Raw genomic sequence first — 21,851 nt, 5'->3', positions numbered from 1 at the left:
ATCCAAAAACCTCGATTTTGTAGCTCGATTATTTTTTTTTGTTATTCAATGTTCCGCTAAAATAAGACTCAATTTCATATGTAACGGTAAAAATTTTCAAAAAAGTTGAATTTTCAAATTTTTTTCTTTTCGTTTTTGAGAAGGTAGACTCTTCCAATTTGGTTCTTGAAACAAAAAACTCTTCACAAAATTAGGTATCTCCCAAAAACCTTTATTGCTCAGTTTGATTGGACTGCAGCTTGAAATAGAGATAAACAGAGATTGCGGTACTTTCTTTTTTCAAATAACATTTTAATTTTTGGGTTATTGTAACAATAATAAATCGTGTATTCAAATATTTTTAAAAATGCATTTGAGAATTTTTTTTAGAATTACCAGAACCCAGATAACAAACATGTTTTCCCAGAATTAACCTTTAAGTTTAAAAAGCATAAATATTATGCTACTATACCATGATGGTACATCTAGTACCTTTGCAAAAACATAATAATCCCCACAAAATTGGCAACTCATTTATTGCAACCAAAGTACCAGACCAACCAGCAGACCAAACAACAACTCGGCTAGCCGGCAAAACTTGAACGAAAAACAGTACGTATATAATACGTAACCAGAGAAACACGTTTTACCCTCAATTCCATCCGTCTATCGCATCCATCCATTCTACTAAAAAGACTCCATTCCATACAAAATAGCATAGCAAGCCAGCCACTGACTGACTATACACTACCGCGCGCCGGTCTTGATTATGCGGCCTCGTCATCTCGTCTCAGTTTAAGATTTGACTCTAAAGTGGGAGGTTGCTGTATCGCCAGTTTTTCCTCAAAGGTTTTCGCGACGTGAAACAACTTCGAAAAGACATCGGCAAACGATATAAAGCTTTCTGAACTAAAGCCAACATTTATTCAATTCAATCTGTGTTGGCCCCTTTCGTGTTTTTCGCGTGGTATTTCTGTTGTTGTTTTGAATTATTATGGCAAATTCTTTATGCATTTCCAATTTTTATTATTATTTATTTATTATGACTTATTGATTGATTTTGATTTAAATGCGATTGATACACGAATCGATATCGTGCAAAATAAATATTTGAAAAACCTTGTTGTATCTTCAATAAAAGACCCATATAATTTATAGCCTTAATTGATATACATAAACAAGAGAGTATAGAGGTAGTGAGTGAATGTCACAACAAAAGAAGTTTTCATTGACAAAGTTCTAAGAAAAAAGAAGATAATATTACTGTGGAAAAAACTTACAAAACCGTTATAATTGAAAAATTGAAGAAAATCAAAAAAAAAGACGAAGCACACTAAAAAAATATTAAACAAGAAAACTAATTAAATGAAAAGGAAATATTTTCTCAGATAGTAATGGATTGAGGAATTTTCCTATCCGGTTCTACTGCCACTGCTGCTGGTCAAATACACAAAGCTACATCAGCTTACAGCTTCAGATCTAAAGGAGTCCCCCGAAAAACCGGTCCAAACGAACCGAGAGAGTTTACTTAGAGTCCCATTGGGACTGGAACTGGTGGTGCTAAATCGAGCCGAGTGCCGACTTTTGCCAAAAGGAGTTCGGGAACAGAGATTCTGGTGGTGCCTTGCTTTACCGTGCACCGTGCCATAGCTCTGTGTATATTTCTTTGCTGCCGTTGCCCGCTTGTGGGCTCATCGTTCGTTCGTCGTGTAGTTGTTGTTTTTTGTTTTTTTTTTCGTGGCCCATCCATGGACTTCTCCTAATGCTCGACCGAAAAAGACATTGCCAGCGAGCGCCCACGGCCCACTTCCACTTCACCATCATCAAACGAGAAGACTCTTTCCTCGACTATTGGTTTGGTATAAGCAGCCCGCAGGAGGAGTTTGTATAAGTCATAGTCGGCCGGCCGACCGAAAGTGATACATCTCTTCGTGTGTCGTTTTCGTGTACATTTGGCTCCTTTGCCTCATTCTTACTCTTCTGTGATTCCGGCAAGAATCCAGTATTCCAGAGTGTATCAAGAATCCAGAATTCAGTGCGTTCTTTGGTAGCTAATTTTGTTTGTTTTTCTCCCTGGCATTGGCACTCAGATCTACAGACAAGGGTCTCTTAAGCCTCCAAACGACTTGTGACCAAAACCTCCTTCTTAACCGTGTAAGTGCGTTTGTGAGCGACTTGTGTGCAAGGTGCGATAATGGCTAAATGAATGTCTAGTACCTTAGTCTCTCTCTCTCGAAGACCAAATGGATGTTAAACGCCTAAAAATGTGCTTCTTCCTTCGTTTTATTTCCCAACAGCAACATAGTGTGGGTGCCATTGGCATCACCTTCTTCAACTTTAACGCCGTCGCCTTTGCTACCGCCGCAGGACGACAAAGTTACGATTTCGTATTGTGATTTACTACGAACGTCAGTTGTGTAGTAGTTGTAGAAATGTCAAAAAGTGTAAAAGAATAAATTAGAGCAGGCAAAGATACCGAAAATAGAGAAAGAGATAGAGATAGAGCATAATAATAACGGAAACTCTATTATTCGGGAAATATTTTAACAAGTGTATGAGTGTTGTAAACGTATAATTTGCCGTTACACCAAAAAAGTGCAGTGTTAGTTAGTGTGTGTATCTGTGTTAGTGTATTCCATAGTAATAGTGCCAAAGGCAGCCGGTGTGCGGCGTGTGTGCAGCAAAAATTATTCCTAGCTAGTATGAGGAGCTTTGCAACGTTGCCAGGAAAATATAAGGATTTGCTGTCTTTTGGACTTCTGACAGGCGGCGTATAGTTTGTTTGGATTAACTTTTTTTTTTTTTATGTCGGATTCTCTATTTGGTGAGTTTGTATATTTTGTTTGCATTGCTTTTTGTATGAATTTCTTTATTATTCTTGGCTGAGAACCTACCCCCTCCTCATACCTAACCATTACCTACCACCTATCTACCATAACCATTTACTCTCTTTATCCATTCTATCGTATGAAATATAATTTATGTATTAAAATTATGATTTAGGGCGATGAAAGTTTTGCTAAAAGCATTCTTTTGGGACTGTGTGTGGACGTGACAGTAACTAATAAATGTATTTTAAGAAGAGTTCATAGGTATGCAGTCCTTTTTTTTTTGGTGATAAAACTCTGAATTTTAAATTAGAATTTTTTTTTCTTTCGTTTCCTAGAAAGGATGTTATTATTAAATTTATACAAGTGCTAAGGCGAGGTTAATTCAAGGAAATGTGAAATTTAATTTTCTTGTTTCTTAAAAAAAATTGGGATAATTTTTTGTAAAACATGTATAGGTATTCAATAAATTCGATGAAATAAAACAAACTGGCAACGTAACTATTGAAATAAAGAATTACTTTTATGATTATTCAAGGAAATTTTAATTTGGTTGCACTGGTTAGTAACAAATTAGTACTTTTAAACTTTTTTGGGCTGTTTTTGGGATCAGCTTACTTTGGAACACAAATTTCGAAACCTGCAATAAATAAGTGAAGAATTTTTTTTTACCAAGAACGAATTTTTAGAAATTATATAGGTTATGTATTACCTACACATAATTTAGGTACTTCTTGTTTTGTGACCAAAAACAAGATTACCTGACATAGATACATTGATAGGAATCAAAAAAATTTTTCAAACTACTTTTGACAAAAAAAAAAATTCATCTGTTTTTTTCAGGCAGTAGAAATTATTATTATTGTTTGAAGGAAATTGTTTAGTACAACAAGCTTTTTTTTTTATCGGTAAAACTATTTAACTTTTTGACAGGCCGATAAATAATGCTTGTAATGTTTGCACAATGCACATGCATTCATTTTTATATTGATTAATCGACTTAAAGACTGTAGTAATTAAAATGCACGACTGGGGTCGCACTTAGGTACTTGCTCTTATGGCAAAAGTTACTTTAATGTTAAAGCTTTTTATTGAACAAAATTAGGGAAAATTTGATATTTTTAAAAATAATTGACGAAAGACCGTTTTAAATGATCTTTTACACAAAACCAAGTTTGTCATTTGATTTCTTGCATAAAAAAAGAATTTTTGGAAAAAAAATTTCAAAAATCGTTAGAGACGTTTTTTTTAAATTATATTGTATACCTATATAAAAAGTTGGTAAGCTATTTTGAAGAAATAATTAATTTACAAATAAAAACGAAATTTCAAAATTTTTCACCAACCAGTTTTCAAAAAATTGATTTAAAAAAAAAAAAATTTGAAATATTTTTTAAAAATCCAAAAATGTGTTTTTGAAAATTCACTAAAACTTTACCTAAACGCTTTTTATAAAAATTTACGTTGAAATCGGGTTAATCTTGTACAAGATACTCAGAAACCAAAAAAAAAAGTTCTATGGCGGTACAAAAAATATTTTTTTTTAAATTTTAAAAGTTGGCTCTTAGGTGTAAAAATTTTAATCAAGTTCGTTATAGCCGTTTTGAAAAAAAAAAAAATATATGACAGGTAGAGTTATTTTTAGTCATAGAAAAAAATTTGAATTTCCCCCTCTAGGCAATCACCCAAAACTGCTAACTACCAAGTTTGAAGAAAATCACTTCACTCGTTTAGGCTGTAGCTCGAGGTTCATATGTATATACAGACAGACAGAAAGAATTGAGGGACCCACATTTTTGGTATTCTCCATCATCGTAATGCCATGTAAAATTATTATCTCGAGTTCGATTTTTTTTACGAATCCTAAACTTGCTCTATATCGCAAGTAAAAATTAGAAAAAAACTTGTACCGTTAATAACAGTTCAAATTTCTTACAAAAAGTTCAATTGCTTAATTTTTTCAAAAGAAAAAAAAAAACGAATGTGTATTACCTATGTATATAACTTGGTGAAGATACATAAAAAAAAAAATAAAACAAAACAACTTTCAGAACTATTAGAGCTTTTTAATAAAAAAATATTTAGAATGCCATTTTGCAGCACCTATAATTTAATATCTAAGCCCCAAAATTCAATTTCTCATTTTCCAAAAAATGATTTTCAAAAAAAAAAATGTCTTTAGTTGTGTTTTTGAAGTAGGTATAAAATATTCCTTAAAACAAAAATATTTCTCTTATATATATTTTCTAAAAAGTGGTAGGTACCGCAAGTAATGATTTTCAAAAAAATTACCGTTTATTAAACTTGAAAAACAACTTAAAAACTTTTTGTCAAGTTGCATGAGGATAACAATTTATTTTGTTTTGACAAATCAGAACTTTTTGAACCAATAGTACTTTTTGGCAAATTAAAAATTAAAAAAGTGGACTGAGAATCGGACCCGTGCACGGTTTAATAGTAACACTTTTTAAAGCCAAACAAACGCTTAAACATTTGGTTTTCAATCAAAAATCTACACATAAAAATCGGGGAAAAAATACTTTATCACACAGATCGGTTGAAAATTGTCAAAGCTTGAACTTTAACAATGGCTGAAATTAAAAAAAAAAATGTTTGGTCTAATTCCAGACTTTGGGTGAATGTTGAAAAAAAAGCAAAACGTACTACATCCCAAGAAAAATACTTAATTTTCTTATTGTCACACAGAATTTTTTGAACTCAATTAATAGATCCAAAATGCGTTCTTGCTGAATTTCAGAATTAGGTACATATGCATGTAACTACCTGTTTTGTAGCTTTTTCACTTTTTTCTTGAGTAACAATCCAGTTCAAAACTTTAAGACTTTTCTATAAGACCCTTACTTCCTAACAAGGGCTAATTATCTTTTTACTTAACACAAAGAACTAAAATGAACAGGACTACACTGTTTTCCTTGCTCAAATGAAAAACAATTTTCTTCTTTAAGTCAAATAAAGTTTCATTGATTTCCTTAAATGGTTTCTCCAACAACATCGTAGGTTTATTGATTTATACTGTTGCAAAATCTATTTATTTAAAATCTTCTCATTTCGTGCATGGATGCTTTTAAATATCACAAGATGATATCAGCGGACTATCTAAAACTCTGATTTGCGTCAGAAAGTTATTTCTAGGAAAAGGATTACTCTTAAAGATGTATATCATATGAGTATAATATGCTTCCTTTTTTGTGTCTTCTTAAGAAAGTTCCGTTTAAAAATTTTAAATTTCACCAAGATATCTACCCCCTATTGAGTGTTTCAGTCAGAGGAAAGTTCAACACGCGACCGAATGAATGCTTCCAGATCTCTTTGCATACGAGTATAATGGGGGTCGTTGTTTATATCATCGACTTAGTTTCAATGTCTAAAACATGTTTTTCAAGCTTTTTAAACGCACCGTTTAACAAATAAGTTGAGATAGAATTCATTGCAACTGTCAAGAACACAACTGAAGACGAAACCGTAACAAATATAGTTTCCTTATCGTTGTCGTCATCCCATCTTTCGGTTATCATCATCATCGCTCAGTCATCATCCTTTAAGTCGTCTGCAGAAGTTAGGGATTTGAAAACTTTGCAAAAGGGTGCATTTTCATCCAAAAGGGATGATGACCTTCACGAAGAAAAATTGACCACTAAAACCACTGGCTGGCTGGATGACTGCTGGTGCTGGATGGATAAACTTGTCTAACTAAAAATACATATATACACAAAGTCCAACGTCTTCAACTTCTGTGGTGCTCCTACTGCCTATGATGATGAGGTGGATAGAGAACGAAAGAACTTGATTGCCGCACCAAGAATGTTTTGACTGATGTGGATGCTAGTTGAAAAATTAGCTTAGAAGCAAAACAACGCTTCAGCAAATTAAGCAAATGTTGTGGTTTCATTATGCAGATAGGAACGTTCCTTTCGTACCTGCAAACAAACATGATGTGGTATCATTTCGCAATGGCCGACATTTTTATTTTTTTTTTTGTCTTAACCGTTTGACTGTGTGTACTTCCAAATATGGAAAGTACCCGCCGGCATGCCAGAGCTTAAATACCTACCTATATGTGAACGTCGACAACCATGATGCGACGTCCGAGGGAAGATTACGCGCGCATGGCGCATCTTTTTTTTTTTGTTCGTTCGCAAAATCCACAGTCGAATGCTGCGATGCGATGTTGAATTGAAAAATTCCATTAAAAATAAAATTCGTCTCAACAACGTTACCGTTACGCGAGTTTCTGTGCAGCCTTCTCTTTTACTGTTCTCACTGTTTAACCATTGTTTTATTTTTGTTTTTATTTTTTTGTGTTGGTTTTTTTTATGGGCCAGTGAATCTGAATTCTCAACATATGGCTTACGCGATAACCACAGCGACAAGACCACAAAAAAACTTTTGTCAATCAATGAAGCTTCGTATTGCGTCCATTGGTGTACCGATCGTACGTCCTTTTCTCATATGAAATTGCATAATAATTGGTATACCTACTTACGTGGTTTAAATAGCTTACAGGAAGATATGTGAATGAAAAGTCCATAAATTAATGAATAAATTTTTTCCTTTTGCTACTTATCATGTCTAATTTGAATGAAATTGTTTATGAAATGAGCAGAGTTTTACCGTCTTACAACGATTGGATGTGGAAATGAATAGCATTAATAATAATAAATCTTTGCTAGAGGAAATAACATGCACGACTGGGTCGAACGAAGTTGATCCCAAAGTTCAAGGATATTATTGATATCTTCAATTGATGCAAATCCTTGATGAAATAGACAAATATTTTAAAAAGCTTCGGATAAAATTTCAACAAACTGAAGGATTTTATTATTTCACAACAAATGAATGGATTAAAGTCATCATCAATCCATAATATGCTAAAAAAACGTTGTAGCATCACTTTGCCTTTAACTACATATGTAGTATGTACTCGATATGTTGGCTAAATTTGACGGAAAAGCTATCGCCAAAACTGGCTATTATCTATACCTACAGACAGGCAATTACAAATTTCGGTAAATCTATAAGAGTTTGTGTTATGGTAAACTAATGGTACACTTTCTAAATTAACTTTTTTAAAAAATCTCGTTTAAAAATATACAGGGTGTCCGGTAGAAAATGGATAACCCTAAAATGGCTGATAGCTAAACTTATGACTGTACTAAAACCAAATAGAAAAAGTTTCTATCGCAACCAGTTTAGAAAATATAAGCTTTTTTCGTTCAGTGTATTTTAAATTTCATCATCTTTTGTTTTCGGTAACCACAACCACGAATGAATTAATTTTTTAAATTTCTTTTTTTTTTAATGTTCTACAAAAATTGACTTAATACATAAGTATTTAAAAGTTTTCATATCTTTAATAAATATGATTTAAAATCATGAAAATATATAACCAGCATAAAAGTGTTCATATATGCGTTTCGCCCCGATTCGACTGCTAACAGTCAAATATTTCTTCAATGCCATAGCAAGGCAATAAAAATAGCTACAATTTATCTTCTTTGAAGACTTGTAGCAACTATATAATTCGTAGTTGCTCTATGCAGCTCGGATTATATGGAATCTCGATTTATTCGGGAAAATATGCGTCAAGACAAGGTGTAATGGTCATCTTCTGATGAGCCCAACCATTACATATCGGGGCGAAACGCATATATGAACACTTTTATGCTGGTTATATATTTTCATGATTTTAAATCATATTTATTAAAAATAAACGGTGTTCAGGGAAAAAACAATTCGACTGTTAACAGTCAAATATTTCTTTTCATATCTGTTGCACTTTTTCTTTGAAATATTGAATTTCGGTTTTTGATGCAAAATTAAAAAAAAATATTTCATGAAAAATTTGAAACACCTGTGGTATAAAAAAAACTATAAGAACGTAGGTGGCCAACTTTTTTAAAAATATGCGCGTCCAAAGGGAATTGCAGAATGGTTAAAATTTTTATCAAATCTAGAGTTACTAGGAAGTTATTGATACCAAAGTGCAAAAAAGCCTATTAATTTAATAAATTATTTTAACTGTAAAATCTGTTTCGTCAAAAAAACTATCACTACTGTTATCGAAAATCTTTATTTTGTTCTTTTCTCAATGATTTATAGCAAATAATATGCACGGCAAGGTTGCACCTTCACGTAGTTGCTCTTATGGTAAAAATTGATTAAAAATAAAAATTCATAACAGAATATTTTTGATTTAATTTAAAAGAAACTTATTAAAACTTAAAAAAAAAATATATAAAATTTATTTTCAAAATAACAAAAAAAATGGCTATGATATTCAGATGAAGTATGCCATCCAATTTGTTGTGCAAGAAGTAATTTTTAGAGTTTTTTGACAAGCGTTAGAATATTAGTAAAATAAAATAGAACACATTTTCAAACATTTTTCAAAAATTTGGTATAACAATAAAAACAAAATACCTATTCATCGATACATGAAAACAAAGTTAAAAAAAAAAAACACATTATTGTGGATCTGTTTTCATAAAATTGATTTTTCTAAATATTTTGATAGTTTTTTTTATTCAAAAATTATTATTTTGAATTTTTTTCTTAATTTTGACATTAAAGTTATAAAACATTTTTGTTTTTTTTGTATAATTATATGTTACGTCGTCGTTTACAATAAAGGTAAAATTATTTTTTAATTTCAAAAGAAGGATAAGTGTATACAATATACATAACGTAATAATTACTTGTCAAGGCAGAAAGTCGTCGCCTGAAGCCGGTTTAACCGAGTTCTGATACTTTCATGAATTTTCCCATATCTTTAAGATGGAATCATTCCTAAACATTTGGGTTTCATACTAATTTTTGTTAATTTTCTCTTCAATAAACTAAATAGGCCTTTATGTTGCGAAAAAACTTTGACATACGCTAATAACGAACATTTTTTTAGTTCTTTGATCATTTCTCAGGGTTAACTCAAAAAATCTAGTTGGTCAATTTCGTGTTGAACTGGACTTCTTTATCTGTATATATCATATGATTTTTTAACAAAAAAATATTTGTTTTAGAAAAAAATTATGTACCAAGAATTGGTATCGCCTAATAGGTATTGAAAGTGGATTTTATTTTTGGTATTTTAAACATTAAAGTCAAGACCCAGCGACCTAAAGTTTAAAGATATTTGCTAATTTTTTATTTCAAAAAGAATTTTTTTATAGCAACTAAATCTAAAATCTCCAAAAAAAATATTTTTTTTTACAGAAATCCAACCATCTCGAGAAATGGATACAAACCAATAATCATCGTTTGTCTACCCTAAAATAAGGAGATATTAAAAAAAAAAAAAAAAAAACAAATATCTCCTTAACTTAGGGTGGATTTTGAAATTTTCGCTGTGGTGTATGCGTAATTTTTGTTCCGATTTTTCTGGTAGGGCGAACAAACGATGATTTTAGGGGAATTTCAATTTTTCTATGCAAAATTTGTTTTTTTTTTAATATATCTTAACTCTCCTTTAAAGAATGATAAAATTTTGTATGTAAATAGAACTCGAGGTGGACAAACGATAGCAGTTGGTTTTATAGGTCTATCTCAAAATTTGAGCGTTTTGGACAATTTTTCATTAGGTATAGTCAGACTTCCTATAAAAAAAAAATTAGCTCTAAAATTTTTTTGAAGGGGACAAACGAACATTTTTGGTGGACAAACATGATCAAACAGTGGACAAAAGAAGTAGACAAGTTTGGCTCAAAATGTTGAGGTCGAAATTCTGGGTTCACGGAACACCTACAAATAGTCTTCCTGTTTGGGCTTCCCCATTATCACATATAAATGCAATTTTTTGACTATATGAAAAAAAAATTTTCAATTCCTAGTCGACCAGATTAGAGACAACAGATCTCTAGGGTTGCCTACATTTAAGATTTTAAGTTTTCAGCACCAAGTGTAGAAAATATACTATACTCCATCTGCTATCTTACCGGTTCTTGTTTCAAATGAAAGAGTATTTGATTACCAGTCGAACAGTGTATGGTTACCAGATTTATGTAGAATGCAAAAATTTTTTACAACACAACTTTTGAAAACTGTATGCAATACCTTTGAAAGATCCAAATCCATCCAAAACATCAAATGTTTAAAACTTGTCGAATATTTGTGTCTATTCTTTTTCTCTCTGATCTACAGAAATTGAAATCATTTCAAGAATTTAAAAGGGAGTTAGAATAAACTACCACACTTTTACACGGAAGCAAAAATTTTGTATGTTTTATGCTAAAATTGAATTCAAAATATGTATTCAAAATAAGCAAAACGAGTAAAATGATACAAGCTTGTTGGAGATAAATATATCATTCAAAAATTACATTTATGCACAATCATAAATCTGACACTGTCTTCTGGAATGCATTGCATGGTTGACCTGAAAATAAATAAAAAACAATTACACAACTGGGTGGTCACCATCAACACACAGTTGGAATGTCAACTCATCTTTCCACCAGATGTCAAAAAATGTACTCAATCATTCTTTCTGCGAACTGGTATTAAATAATTTCCCTTATACTGAAGTTAAACATGCCACATCAATTCATCAGCGTCATGCTTCCTCCGCTGTCTAATAGTTTTTTTCATTTTGTATTTTTATTATTTAATGAATATAATATTTATGTACTTTTTGCTTTTGCATCACCCTTAATGAGTTTTAATCATTTCCGTCATTTTTCCACCCATTTCACTAAAAGATTGTTTTATTTTCCATCTGTCATGCCAGAGGATGCAACTTATATAGTCTCCTCCCTCCACCACCCTCAGAGTTAACTAAATCAGATGTTTCATCTCATAGCCATAGCCCATGGACTATGGGCTCTCATAAAGGAAAGGAAGAAGATGCATGTTGTATAGTATATAAAGCGCATAAACAACCCAACATTAGCCAGAACTCGTCACGAATTAATATTTTATCGCTTAAAAGTGCTTGCCTCAGGGCAGCCAGTTTACAGCGATACTCTTTTTTGTTGTGTCGTTGCTGTTGTTGTTTTATTTTTTCTTCTGCGAAAAAGAATCCTCTCTTGTATGTAAGTCTGAACAAAACGTGTGCGATGTGAATGGATATGGGTAAAGGGTATGACGCGTGTATTGATCATGACCGCAACGCAAGCACAGTGGGTGCAACGTCGCGTCGGTTGTATGTACATCCGATACTCTCTATAAATGTTGCACAACATTTAACACGAAACCAAAAGAAATTAAACGAAGCAAACAAGAGATTTGTGGTTGAGCTGAGCGCTGAGGCATCTTTGAGGTTCGAAGAGTAAAAATTGATTTGATACATTCGGCATACAGCAAGCTGCAGAGAATCGTGTTCGGATGTGTGAATACCACTTCGATAAACAAGTGGGCACCAATGCAGCTGATATCATGGATATGGATGTTTAGATGCAATGGAAGTGCAACGCCCGTATTTGGTCGTCATTGGGTCTTTTGGTTTGTCGGTGTCGGTGTTTTTATAGAGTCGATGGGTCAGCGGAAGATCTGATTGAAATCATCTGCTTACAATTACATTCAAGATCTTATAGTAACCGAGACTGAAAGGCGTGTCAATTATCTAGATTTGTTTCTTTAAATTGCAGCTGAGCATGTTGAAATTTATTAAAGAATACAAATATACAAATTACAAACGGTTCATGGTTATTCTGTGTCTAAATTATAATAAAATTAATTACAGGGTTTGGTATCAAATTGCATTTGAATGGTTCGTCAAAGCGTATTTAAAAGTTTTTCAAAAGTTTGTATTTTTGATTTCCTGCCCCAAGTTTTGTTCGCATCATTGGCATTATTATAAAAACTGCTTTGTTTGTATTTTATTCTCTTAACGTGTTTGGAATCTGTATACTTATCTAAGGATAAAAAAGATCCAATTAAAATAATTATTGTCATCTCACTTTGACACTTCTTCCAATTCTTAGAATTCATTTTAACAGGTATTTCAAAACATGTAGTTATATAAATAGATAAGATAGTCCATCAACAATATAGTAAATTAACACCTGTTAACTCAAACCTATTTTCAAATTTTCCAAGAAAAAGCTGATGTAAAAGCATCTCTATAAGGAAATTACTTAAATATTTCAATTACATTTACGATATATTGTGTCAATCAACCACAATTGTTTGATATGAAAGTTTCTGTCAAACAACTCAAAGAAATTATTATTTGAAGTAGATTTACCACAAATTCGGTTTCCTTGTTATTTTGTTATTTTCGTTTTACTACTTGAAATAAATTTAATTAAATATCCAACCTGTTTTTTTTAGTTCTTTGTTTTTGAAGTTTCCTTTTTTTTTTGTTGGCTAACATTAAAATATTTTGAAAACAGTAGTTACATTCAATCTATATAGCATACTTTTATATGGAGGGAAAATAGTTGGGTTATTCGAACGAACATCATGATAAACTTATTTCTCAGTTTTCAGAAAAAAAAAAAAACTTTCAAATCGATGTGATAAAGATGATTTTGATTGTGCGTAAATGATGCCAAGTGAATTCATGTGGCGTTTATGGTAAGAATATTCTTATTGATTCCCTAAACACTGTAGCCAAGCGATTCGCACTTTTTTCTGAGGTGCTGCGCTGTGGGGATTCTTGGCACCCACCTTGCACTGACTGTTGAAAGGTTAATTTCATCATGAAGAACTTTTGTTGTGAAGTAGTGAAGTACAAGTTTCTCGACTTCTTTAATGCTAACAATATAAGCTTAAAATTGAAACAAATGTTTCGATTTAATTCTTGTAGAGTAAAACTAGAATTTTGAAAATCTGTTGAAGTTTGGGAAAAATAGAGCATTTCTAAGATATCAATACAGAAAAAAATACAAACTGTTGTTACTCTAAAACGAAACGAAAAATCGAAAATTACCATAAGTTTTTTGGCTTATCGTGAGTGAACCAAGGGTTATAGTAACGATCCCCAATCATGCCAATTTTGTTTTTTTTTTTTTTATATTTAAATTGGTGCTTGGTTTCAAAAAATAGCTTTCACAACCCTCGCACATAGGAGTATTTTCATAAGAAACCTGGCCATAATTATTTTTCGTGGCTTTTGTTATTATTTCTGTTTAAAATGAATATTTCTACAACAAAAAAAAACAATATCGGTTAACCTAATTTTATTTTTTCATCAAAAACTCATAAATTTGATTAATGGCCTGTACTCCGCCTGTCAACATTATTTTTCTCAATTTTTTTTCCTCATCCCTATAATACGCAATTCTCTGTTTCTATTCTCTCTTCCCCAACCTTAATTAAGGTCACCCAAAATAAAATACACTAATAACATCAGTAAATTTAATTTAAAAATAAAAAAACATTGCATAAAGTAAGGAGTATTTTTTATCAGAAAGTGAAAAACTAATTGACCTTCAATTCTCTAAAGCGCACGGAAGAGCATCCAATTTTTGTTGCATTGGTTTAAGGAATATATAAACTAACTCATAAGTTTCAATTCATCGCAGTATAACGGGGTATACTTTAAACAAAATCAAATAACTTAACAAAAATAACAAGTTTTTATTTACTTGTTCTAATTGTTGAAATGGAAAACACTATCTGATATTTCCATAACTGTATTAGTATCGTTAATATAACTGAAGAAGAATTCTCAGAACACTTCGATATCGCATATTGAATATTACTTACTAAAGTACTTCGCATTGAAATAAAAATGAGGTAGATGTAATACTTAACTTTGAACTAATTTTTTAACAAGACACGATCGAAAAACAAAAAATAAGTACAGGATATTGACCCATGTTTATTTTGCACCCACTTTGACAACTTTTTTGGTGTAAATTTTGATTTTCAGAAAATCGACTTTTGACCAGGTTTTTACTGCAAATACTCCTATGTGCGTCGTTCTACTAATATATTTGAAAATTATCGTCTTCAAAGCAAAATAGTTGTTTGAGATAAACTTTACATTCTTATGAATATACCTAGTAGTTATACCTACGTACATTATTTTCAAATTATTCATAAAGTAATGCAAATGTATAAAATTCAAGTTGATGTCAACAAGTTCTCACCACATCTCATCATACTTATGAAAAGACCATCATGCTCTTTTTTTTTCTCTCTTCAAATAAATGTACCATCCCTTGCATTCAATATCCGGGATTTTTTCTTTTGTCAAAATGACATTTTTTGACAACATTTAAGAACGACCATAAATCTCCATCTTTTATGTTATTATTTCTTTCATAAAAGAAAATCATTTTTATTAAAATATATATGAATTTTTCGGTTGGTAAGTTACCATTGTCCTTTTTTGAATGAAAAAAAGACAAAAAAAAAAAAAAATGAAAATAGAAGAAGAAAAATGTTGGAAATTCGGCAATTCTATAAAGTATGAATTTTGCTGACTTGAACATAAGAAATGGAAATAATTTTACATTCAAGTTTAAAAAAAATATAATCTTTTTATCTGCTGCATCAATCTAAAAATATATAGAAAATAAACGATTTCTTTTTTCTCTATAATATTTTCAAAAGGATAAAAAGTCTTTAGACTCTTCTTATAAGTCGAATTTATATACTGTTCCAGTATATTTTCCCCATTTTCAATTCTTCAGCACTTTTAAGCCTCTTCACGGAGTGCGTATATGCCAACAACCTATGTGCTTCCTTTATCATTGTACATAAATACACATATAGTCCCTATCTCACTCTTAATAAATTCCTTTGATATCTTTTTTTTATCGCCGGGTTGGCCGGGTTAATAATCTTTCTATTGCACGAAATGGCTCCATTGAATATGACAGCAGCAAACGTGCATAAAAAAAAACAACAACTACAAAAAAATATGAAATACAAAAAAAATAACGATTATCTAGAATGACAAGCCAAAGAAAGTCCTTGTAGGTTTTTTTTTTATGCACTCATCGTTGTGTTCGTATTTTGCGTTGCAACTTTCAAAAGATATCGTTTGTAGTTAAAGCACTGCTATAGAGTCATTATTATTAAGGTGACCATATTTTTGGTAAGTAAAATTTAATCGTCACTATTTGGTATTCTTTCTTGAAATTAAGGGAACTTTTTATGGCCTAAAACCTACGAACTAACAAGATACTTTCAACGAAAACCGATTTGTCAAATCACGACTAGTAGTTTAGAAGTTATAAGGAAACAAACATACATACAAAACGATTTTAGGCTAGGCGCACACATGCGATTTTAGTCGCACGATTATTCAGTCGCAAAAATGGATCACATGCATTTCAATGCCGGTAAACACACATGCTTCTAAAAAATAGCCGCGATCAAAAAATTGAAAATTGTCCCATTTTTTTGGCGACGCGATTGTCGCAAATTAAAATGGAACAAATGGACCAGCATAGTTATGCACACACTTGCGACTAAACCGAAAACGACTAAAAAGTAGCAGTCGCAAAGAGTCCAAATCATGCGCACACATGCGATTTTCAACCACTCAATTTTTTAGACGCAAGAAATGAAACACATTATTTTAAATGAGAGCGCACAGACTTGCGATTTAAAAATCGCAAAGTTTAAAAAAATGGATCCGGTTCTATTTTCCGCGATTTTTTTTTGCTGCACATAAGGATATATTATACAGAATATAATGCACCTGCCCGCACGTGCGACACTTGGAACAATTATTTTAAGTACAATAATGGATATTACTAAAAAGTGTTGTATATTGGCTCTTTTTTTATAAACGATAGGAAATTTAAAAGGACAATTCCATAAAATTCATAACAATTTAAGAGAAGACCCTCAGAAATTTACCCAGTTCTATAGAATGAGTATACAATGCTTTGGTGAAATAATGGTACTCGTGGGGCCTAAAATAAGATAAGATACAAACATACACATTGCAGAGAATCTATTTCTATTTCTAATCTGGTAAACAAGCTGTCAAACCCTTACCAAATTTTAAGACATTTATTACTTTTACCAGAGCTTACACAGTTTCATGAATTCACCTTATCATAATATCCGATTTTTTCGACCAAACATAATGTTTTTTCTTGCTATAAAAAATAGTCGCGTGATTTTTTAATCGCAAGTGTGTGCACGGTAATTTTATGTTGCGACTGCGATTTTTTAGTAGCAACGACTGAAAATCGCATGTGTGCGCCTAGCCTAGGAAAACGATTTACTGTCTCAAAAACAGTTCTTACAATTATTTTTATTTTTGAGATATAAACGATGGTCACCATAAAAATATGACTAACCCTTGCGTAAATAAAAAAAAAATATAAAAATGGGCATGAGAAAAAGGGAAAATACAAATAATTGTGGGGGATTGCTATAAAGCTACAAGGAAAAACCTCTTAAGTAGGTCATTCGCATAGGCATCCAAGTATTTTCAGTGTTAACTGAGCCTATACCCTCTACTCTACTACATACTTAAATGTTTAACTTGCCCTCCACACACACTGAATATTGTCGCTTAATCTTTTATTCCCCCTTTACAGAGAGAGCCTCTTTTACTATACTTGGACAGGACTAATCGCATTTTTCTAGATATTGCTTACGACAAACGAACTTTGCATGCATTTGGCACTGATAAATAACTTCTTTGTTAACATGTCCATATGTTAAGAGTAAGTATAAGATGCGTGTGCAGGGAAAATTCCTTAAGTCCGGTCAAGTGGTAAGCTTGTATATATGTAAAAAATGGCTACTGGACTACTGGGCGTATTGTCACGGGAGTAAAATTTATTATAATTAACGTCAAGCAAATAGAAGCAGTACCTAGCAGTAGAAGTTTGGTCTTGGTAGGTATTCAAATAAGAGTTGGGCAGGGGTTGAACAACAAACAACTTTATTGGATTTTAAGTAGAACTGGAAGTAGCAGCTATACACGGCAGCAGCAGCAGCAGCGTATAGGGTCTCACATTGCATTTTTATGTACTTACTACATACTTGGAAGCAAGTTGTCTTAAGAAGGCGCGTCACGGATTATTTCTCAATTGCGAAAGAGACCTAAAGTATTTATGAGAAAAATGTCATATTTATTTTGAAGTTGAAGGTAGTGGGGGTGTGGAGAAAAAATATTGCAACCACTTAATTTTTTTGTGGTAATAAAATTGTTCTGAATCATTATGCAGTACAGTAACCCTTTACATTGCACACTCCATTAAATCATTTAGTTCTGATTGTTTGGCAGAGTTGTTTATAGTTTCTGCCTTATTTTGGCAAACTAGGACATAAAATAACTTACTTGAGACAAACCACATTGTTAACGGTGGTACAGTGTCTCACTGACCAGGCTACTTGTAATAATATCAATATTGAACAAATTTTTCCTGCCTATTTTTCAATAGCGAGATAAACTCCAGTTAAGGCTTATTTCTACGAATAAAAGTTTTTTTTTTAATTGACATTTATTCCTCTAATAGTCTAATTGACGATTGAAAAATCAGGGGTAAGATAAAAATTGATGATATTTGAAAATCTGAAGCCAAATGGTAAATGCTTTTAGTTCAAATTATAGTACCTTTAAAAAGTTTCGTGACATAAAGTCAAGTGACAAAAATCGTAAGATTACGGAAAAAACTTCTTTAAATACAACTTTACTCCAAAAGAACTGATTCTTTTTCTGTCAAATTGAGTCTTAAGTCTGAACTACCTACATACATAAAAACACAAAGTGAAAAAAGTTTCTTATTTTAGAAATAATTTATATTTTTAAATGTCAAATCAATAAATTTTGTTTTCGTTATTTTGTTTACTTTTAGAGCCGATTTTTCAATCTTCTAATAAACAGTCAGTTAGCTGTTTGACAAATAAAGTTATTAGGCTCATAAACAATCAGATAACAACATTGAATTTTTCAATCAAGAATAATTAATTCTACAGAATAACAAAAAAAAAAATTGTCAAATTCAAAAATATTCAAAATTAAACGTCATTTTTATTCATAATTGTTTTTGTTTTCTTGTGTTCCTCTGTATTTTTTGTCAAAATTCTTTCAAAGCAGCTTTAAAAATTATTGACACAATATTTTTATTGAAATTATTCCTTAGAATAATTTTATTCGTCTCTGAAAGAAGCAGATATGTAGTTTAATAAGGAATAAGCTATATCTGCCTGATGAAAAAATGATTTTTTCTCTATCAGGGGAATAAGTACTAACAGACTGTTTAACTGACTATTGAAAAATTGGCCCTTAATGTATAAATAATAATTTTTGTTCACAATAGTTTTGTAAGTTTAAATACACAAATTTTGAATATAACACTAGTTTACAAAGAAATAAAATTTTTTGGAAACCAAGTACCGTTATACTTTTCGTATAGATTTGAGCCCAGAAAACTCGAAAATTTTATAAAAAAAATTTTTTATCGATAGGTTTTCGAGATATGATTTTTCAAAATTTTTTTTGTTGTTTTTCTCAGCATTCTTAGTATTCGAGCTTTATCCTGAATAATAAACGATTAATCTGAACAGAAGAACTGGTATCTACCTGAAAGCTGAAAAAATAGGCAAGAAACAATAGAACAACTTTTCTGCGTCACTCCAGCTGTTTAAGTGCAATTTATCGAAACATTTAAAAAAAAATGGTTTGAAAAGACCAAACACAGTGGATTTTGAAAGTCCATATTCTATCCAATTTTAGCCGTCATTTTATTTTTTGTAAACATCATTTAAGTAAAAACATAACATTTTAGTAAAAACTAGAGATACCACCACTTGTATGGGTTCGCCGTTCGATCTTGGCGAACAGTCCTCATATACAATTCGATTTTAGATGTCTACCTTCTTTGCAGTAGTAGGTAGTGTGTTCAGACATTTATCTTAAAAGTAGTTCAGTTATTCATCGTTACAATACGATGTTGTTGGGATTTTTTTAAGCCACATCTATTCTTGAGACAAAGTATAAAATTTTTGAAATTACCAACGTTTTTTTCTGAGTGTCCTTGGCCGAATATTCGGCTGCCGAACATTCGGTATTCGGCCGAGGAGCGTAGCCGAATATTCGGTATTAGGTATTCGGCCAAATCAATGTTCGCGGCATCTCTAGTAAAAACATAAAAATTGTCGTTTTTTTCTCTTTTTTGAATACTTTTTTACTTAGTTTCTTACAATATTTTAGTATATTATTTTTTTGAAATAATATTTTTTTGAAAGGATACATATCGATAGGAAATTTCAAATTCAGCTTGCTTTTCAAGTTATAGAAAAAGAACAAAAAGAGTCGAAAATATTTAAAGTGATTTTCGAGTCCCTGAGGTCTAAGTAAATAGGAAAAGAAATGGGATTGAGTGTCCATTTAGGCTGCAAGCACGTGTAATCGGTTCAGCCTATGATTGAGAAAACTGAAATCGACGTTACGCAGAAACCGCGAAATTGTTATAATTTGGCCATAACCACAGCTCTGTAGACCCATAACTTCTTGAAATTAGAAATTAGTTTCACTACCATTCGAATTGGGAAAACAAATTATGTTTTTGTTTTGGGAGACAGGGTGGTTAAGGGCATTTAAGGGTGGTTAAACGAATATCTTTAAGACGATTGAAAAAATGGACTTCGAATACGAAAATGTCGACTTTTAAGTCGATTATGATCGATTTTGTAAAAATATCTACTTTCCATAAGATTTATTATAAAAATATTAACAATGATTTCTATCTTCGTGACCTTTTCACTGTGGTCTATAGTTTGAAAATTTATATTTTAGTTGTCGACAATTCAAAAATCGAAATTTTGATCAAATTATAAATTTATTTTGAAAAACAAAGGAACGAGCTAGATGGGCTGATATAAAGCCATTAACCAGCGAATTATTGACGTCCCTGAAATTCTTTTCGAAACTTGCCAAGGAAGGTAAAAGCTTTCTAAATGATCAGTGTACAATATGTAAGAAATTAATGCTTATATTTTTTGTGGTTTTCATTTCATGCATTCCGATAAATTGCCGTTCAGTTTTTTCTGCACTGTATGTGAGTGATAAACATCAATTTATGGAACTTCATAAAACAATAAATATATTGGCCCCTTGACCTTTTGGCAGAGCCTTTTTTTTCAAGATCAATAGAAACTTTAATCCCAAAGGTGTTAATTTTTCCACCTAACTCAAAATGTGTACATTTTCTCCTCCATCTGTAAATTATATTTATTACCAATTTAAAAATACATTCTATGCTAACGGTTTCTCTTGGCACACGAGAAATAAAGAGCTTCCTTATCGTCTCTCATTAAAAGCCCATTATCCAAGATATGATTGGATCTTTAAACGTGAAAATTAGGACGCTGCTGTCGCTGTGCAAAGACTTTCTCAGCCACTACTACTATACGCTGTGAAGCCTCCTCTCGCTCATACTGTTGTGACCTTTTTACAATTACTCCCCCTCTCTACACCCTCCAGCTCCTCCTCTCTGTATATACATTAACAATAAACATCCAACACAACAGACACAGGAGTAAAGTCTACCGCTAACATGATCCAATAAAATAATGAAAAAAGGATAAAAACCGAATAAATCGCTGAACAAGATTAGAAAACCAAAGACCAAGCTACATACATTTTTGTATCTATATAAGCTGTTGATGTTGGCTGTTGCATGGCGATGGAGAAGTAACCAAAAGAAGGCCCAGGTTTTTGACCCGACTCTTTGCGACTGCCTGCAATTTCTGCTCCATACATATACATAATTCACTCCAACACACCATCGCACTCGTATACATGCAATATCCATGAGCCTGAACTGAACATATAGCTTGCTGGGTATGACTCAAAGTGCAGATAGGTACTGTATATTTGGTTCTTGGCTTGACTCCTTGGGAGTGATCGTTTGTCGTGCATCACCGGGGATAAGAAAGAGTTCCTGCACGAAGCCAACAAGGTGGACGACAACGACGACGTCTACAAGTCGACGAACGGACAAAGTTGAAATCCAAGACTTCACGTCTTCGTCGTTTTATGGACTTTTTTTTTCGTTTTTGATGCTGTTGTTGTTGTTGTTGTTGGTTTGCAGATTTTTAACGGTCGCGTATTATATTCAGAGTTTTGGATAAGTTTGGCTTGAAGATTGCTTTCGTTTTTTTTTT

The 21,851-nt window shown here is 31.9% G+C and overlaps 1 protein-coding gene across 2 annotated transcripts in view; it reads left to right on the top strand.

Annotated features, from left to right (window-relative positions):
- Nucleotides 1-698: 698 nt before the first annotated feature.
- Nucleotides 699-21,851, top strand: part of LOC129910538 (rho guanine nucleotide exchange factor 10-like protein) — a 303,729-nt gene continuing 282,576 nt past the window's right edge. For both annotated transcript variants that reach the window (XR_008771521.1, XM_055987962.1), the window contains exon 1: nt 699-2,803. The gene's annotated coding sequence lies outside the window, so the exon portion shown is untranslated. The remainder of the gene's footprint in view (nt 2,804-21,851) is intronic.

The sequence above is a fragment of the Episyrphus balteatus genome, chromosome 2 (genome assembly GCF_945859705.1).
Source record: "Episyrphus balteatus chromosome 2, idEpiBalt1.1, whole genome shotgun sequence".
Classification (NCBI taxonomy): Eukaryota; Metazoa; Arthropoda; class Insecta; order Diptera; family Syrphidae; genus Episyrphus; species Episyrphus balteatus.
Note: the sequence above shows the minus strand (reverse complement) of the source record. Positions and strands in the feature narration are given on the sequence as shown.